Consider the following 5,854-nt stretch of genomic DNA (forward strand, 5'->3'; position numbering starts at 1 on the left):
ACAACTGACACACAGGTTATTGTAATCCGAATATGAAGCATGAATACGAAAAATGAAGAATTGAAATTCTGAATTATATTCTGAATTTTATTTGTATGTACAAATTATTTAGCTTGCAAAAATCAGAATCATGTAGCTATTTAATATATATAGTGGAACATCCGACGATAGTTTAACAAATGAACTATCTACATATATTGCATAAAAATAAATAAATGGTGTAGTAACTCCGTCGAGTCAAAAATCAAACGAATAGGCCATCTAGTAAGAACTTGGCAGAAATATTGTTTAGTTAAATAATATTGGTTAATTTCAGCATGTAAATGGTCTAGGATTAAAATTAGATTGCTATGTTTTTTTTATTTGACAAACTGAGAACATGCCTAGTATAATGTAACTAGGTAATAACATGTAAATAAATTAAGATATTTTCTCTTTTATTTTGTAGAGACAAATTTCGAATAAAAAATGTAGGCATTTTAGGACTGACCTTTTTTAAAAAAATAAAATGAGATGAGCCTCGCCCAATAAAATGCACCAATTGCGGGGCCCTCGATAAATGTTTAATTGAGTATTTAGAGCTCGGGATAGACTGTTTAGTGAATTTTACGGCCTTTCCCAAAACAACAATACGCTAGTCGCTCTAGGCGCGTCTTGAACAAATTATTTTCTTAAATATGGGTGTGCATTTATGTAACCCAAATCCAAATCTCAACAGAGTCGAAATATGCCGATAACCACGGGTACATTGATGTGACGTGGTTCGAGATATATTTTCACGATGTTGCAATTCTCTATAAAAATAATAATAACAATAAAAGCGATTAAAAGTTAAAATTGCACTATAGTTTTTGAACATGTATTAAAATCAGATATTTTAGCCATTACAACAGTTTAAGCGACCGTGCTAGAACCACGGGATTCGGGGGTGCCTAACACCTTCCCTCGGGTCAACAGAATTCCTTACTTAGAATTTCTGGTTCGCAGACTTCATTTGGAAAGTCGAATATTTTCCTCGATTCGGGATTAAATTGGTGACTTGGGACACCCTAAATCTCCCAAGTGGCGACTCTGAAATAAATAAATAAATCCCGTGTCGATTGTCCTTTAATTAGAAAAAACTCTCTTGTACCCTCGTGGGGGCGGAAAAAGGAGGTGTGACACTATTTTCATTGGTTATGCTCAAAATAGTGTTGCATATAGATTTATGTCTTTGAATGATAGTTCTCTTTGTGAATCTAGAGAAACAGAATTTTTTGAGCATGTTTTTCCTTATGAACTCATTTTCCTCTAATTGGAGGAAAATGTTTTCCTTATCAAGAGAAGGGAAAACATTTCCCAAACTTCTTCTGAACCTTCCTCACCCTCACCAACCCATCCCACATCCCATCACACCCACCCACCCAACCCCACCCCACCCCCTCTCCCCGCTTTATTCCCCACCCCACACCTACCCACCCCACCCCCTCCCAACACCTACCCACTCTACCCCCACCCCCACCCTAAATAAAAATATTATTAATGGTACTTTCTTTTCATGTTATACATTGATTTTTTTTATGTATTTCAACAAATGAGTATTTGTTTTACATGATATAAAAAAAGTATTTTTTTCATTTCAACAAAAAAGTACTTTCTTTTCATAGAAAAAGTATTTTCTTTCATTTCAACAAAAAAAGTATCTTCTTTTCATGATGTAAAAGAAATATTTTTTTTCAAGTCAACAAAATGAGTACTTTATTTTCATTTTGTAGAAAGGGTACTTTCTTTTTCAACCAAAAAAGAGTATTTTCTTTTTATATGGAACAAAAATTTTAAGTTATTTTATTATAAAAAACTAAAGTAACACATTAGTTCCTTTGGGTTTGTCATGAATTTTTAGAAAAATAATTAAATTCTTAAAAATAAAGTTCCGAAAATGTTGGGTATTTGGGGAGGGGGAGCAAGGAAACATAGGGACTTGGGGGAATGGGGGTGAGGAGAGTAGCATAAAAAAATATTTTTCTAAAAAAATATTTTCTACTCTCTAACCAAACACTAGAAAATATTTTCTGGAAAGAGTTTTCTACTCACCAACCAAACAAGGAAAAATAAGTGATAAAACCACTCATTCCATGAAAGCATTTTCGTCCGTACCAAACACACCCTAAAACTAATATTGACTTGGATGATTATGTGGCTTTGAACATTTGATACAACATTTGATCTTTGCAGGGACATTTTCAATCTGTTGGATTTCATAGGAAGGTTAAAGAATGAAGAAGATGAAATTGCTCTTGACATGGATCAACTTGAAGAGCTGAAACTAGAGCTGACATTAATGTGGACATTTCTCCAGCTTTCTTATTTCAATTTGTATGGTTTTAGTGCTAAAATATCAAGCATAACAAACATCCTGAAGATTTGATTGAGTCACTTTTCTATGAGAGTTAAATATGACATGGATCATGTCGTTCCTCGCCTCTTGGAAAATATCAAAAGTCATAACAACTCACAACATCGTTTTAAATCAAGTGCCACCATGACTGAGGAGCAGTTGGTTGAACTATTGGACTCCCTCCTTGTGAATCTCCGTGGTATGGTCAACTACGCTACGGTGTACTTGACTCCATTTATGATTCAATGTGTTCTACAAAATGTAAAGAAATGTAATGGATTTCCTTAGGTTGAAAGTAAATGATTAAGTGGAGCATGCAATAGTTGAATATGTCTTACCTCAATTTCAGCTCATGGCCGAGAGAGTAGGAGACTTCATTTTTGTCCCTTTTGTTGAGAAAACAACGCTTGATATCAAGCTAGATCATCTGCTTGTGAAGTTTATTCCCGTCGCACGGGAGGTTATGCACATGTAATAACCTAATCGGTCATTTTGAATTTTAGCACTTCGTTTGGTAGTTTGAGATCTTGAGTAGCCTTACATTATGCATTATAACTTGCGTGTATAGTTGGTTTTGATTTTTTGATCAGAGTTGATTTGAAAACTTTAAGTTGGAAGAGTTGACCAAAGTTTGACTTTTGAGTAAACAACCTCAGAATTGGAATTTAATGATTTCAATAGGTTCGTATGGTAATTTTAAACTTGGGCGTATGTTCGAATATGAATTTGGATATTCCTAGAAGGTTTTAACCCAATTTGTCGAAAGTTGACAATTTGAAGGTTTGGAAAGTTCATAAGTTTGACCCGAAGTTGACTTTGAGATTATCGGGGTCGGATTGTCGTTTCGAATACTGGAATAGGTCCGTTTTATCATTTAGGAATTATCTGCAAAGTTTGGGTTCGTTCCGAATTGGTTAGACTTGAATCAGACGCTTGGTTTGAAGTTGAAAGTTTATGAACTTAAAAGATTAATCTTGATCGACGATTCTTGATTTTAATATTAATTTTTGTGTTTTGAGCCTTTGTATAAGTTTGGTTAATATATTAGACTTGCCGATATGATTGGACGACTTCCTGAAAGGCTAGGGGGAGTTTTGGAGTGGTTTCAGATTATTTTGAATCACTTTGTGATGCCTGATGTTCTAGTGTTCTGTTGGTCTTCGTGTTAGCGGCCATAGGGTTACGTTCGCATAGAGTAATTTTGGCCTCTGGATTTCTGTACTTCGCATTCGCGAGAGATTGGTCGCGTTTGCGATGAGCGAGAAGCTGGCTGGGGGTATAGGCCTTCGCGTTTGCAATGGGTTGCTCCCATTCGCGGAGGGCTGGTAAGTTAATGATCGCGTTTGCGATGGTCACATGCGTTCGCAGTGAAGTAATTTTGGGCGAGGCTCTTTATGCGATCGCAATGGCTTGGCCGTGACCACGATAAGTACTGCTAGGCAGAGTACTTAAGTTGCTATTGTCGTGATTTTACCCATTGTTTTATATTTTGAGCCCTAAACTTTGAGACGAGGAGGATTTAGAGAAAATTTTTACTATTGCATTGGAGGTAAACAATTTTCACTTGGATTTGGCTTTGTATATTGATTACCCATGAATTCCTACACCTAAAACTTAGCCCACGTTTGGGCATAGATTTTGCCAAATTTTTTCCAAATTATTTTTGGCAAATACATGTTTGTTTATAGATTTTATCCAAATTTTGGCAAATTTTCAAATCCCAAAATCTAAATCCCAAAAGCAGCTCAAGAGATGTTTTTGGCCCAAAATATTACCGTTTGGTTTTTAAAAATATTTCAAAAACTGTCCTAAACTTTTATATTTTATAAAAACGCCCACTTTCTGTTATTATGACCCAATTAATCCATATCTACCTATTTTTTCCTTATTAAACTCACGTGGCTTTGCCCTTCTCTATAAACAAAAGAAAACCTTGGCCAAAGTTATTGTGCCAATATGTGGCAATCCACCGCAAAGATAAAATTTGAAGGTAATTTGCCAAAATCTGCTAATGTATGTATAAATTTTCTTCAGATTTGTTTTGCTTATTTTGTATGAATTTTCAGAGTTGTTGGGTATTTTTGGTAGTTTTTAAAACTTATGGTGGGTATAAGTCACATTTCATGTTTGTTAAAAAAATGTAAAATATATTTTGAAAAATTATGTCCAAACAGTTTTTTATCTTCAAACCAAACTTCACCCAAATCAGAAATTTTAAAACAAATTTGAAAATCTATGGTCAAACACTAGCTTAGAATTTTGAAAGAAAATTTGGGATTTTTGCCTATACTTTAAGAGAGTATATTTTGGGAATTTGAGTATCGATTTAAACTTGGTTTTGGAAATTAATTATATATTTGGACTCCACAGGTTATGGATCATCGTATTATAATATTCTACTGATCATTATCTATGCTACTAGTAGTATTAAATTACAAAGTAGTTTCTTAATTTCCTCTAAAGTACTTCTTTATCTATTCCACATTTCTTAATCTAATCAAGTCTATTATTGAAGGGTAATTTCAAAAGTCTACTGTCCAGCTAGTTTCTTGTGTATTTAAAGATTGATGAAAAATAGACAATTAAAATCCAATCACATCATAATTGAAGGATGACGTCTTACGTTTATCATCCAACTTGTCTCTTGTGCATGAGACTATACCTCCTAAATTTTATTTCATCCTTCTGGTAAATGTCATCATCAATTGACATCATATACATACTAGCTAGCCAATGAGATTATTACAAAAAATTGCAAAGCAGATCACAAGACGAGATGCATACAAAACTTTTAAAGCATAAGTTAAAGAGAATAAAGATAATAATGTTAGAATATACTATAAGTCATGCGTATTGTTATAGTATTTTTTATGAACAATTATTTATTTACTTGTTTAAATTTAATAAAGTTTCATTTTAAATAGATCATCTGTTGGTTTGTACGTCCATTGCTTACATAGTAAATGATTTAGTGTATACAGTTTAGCTTATACACGGAAAATTAAATGATCGGTTCTTGTAAGACATAAAAGTTAATGTTCACAATTGAATGATGAAATTGGACAAATCATCGGAATGATTGTAGCACAAGATTAAATATAATTTATCTTGATTATAGGAATGGTTTAATTCCAACTTCTTGTGCTAGTACATTTTGTATGTATTGAACGGATCAAGTAGAGATGAGTATTTTATACTGACTTTATAAAATAATTTCTCTAGTCCATTTAATGTACTTATACTCTTAATCCTGATATAATTATTATTAGCTGTGTATGTCACTTGTTGTTTTGATTTATTAAAAGGCGAGATTCTTTCGCGAGTCAATAAGCCTGGTAAATTGGATAACAATGATATACATTGGCGAAGTAATAATTAGTTGATGGAATCCATGTCTCGATTTTGAGATTGATGATACTCCTTTATGAAAGCTTATAAGTTTTCATGTGTAAACCCGACCGGTGGATTTTGTATCCG

This window comes from Nicotiana sylvestris, chromosome 9, assembly GCF_000393655.2.
Source record: "Nicotiana sylvestris chromosome 9, ASM39365v2, whole genome shotgun sequence".
Taxonomy (NCBI): Eukaryota; Viridiplantae; Streptophyta; class Magnoliopsida; order Solanales; family Solanaceae; genus Nicotiana; species Nicotiana sylvestris.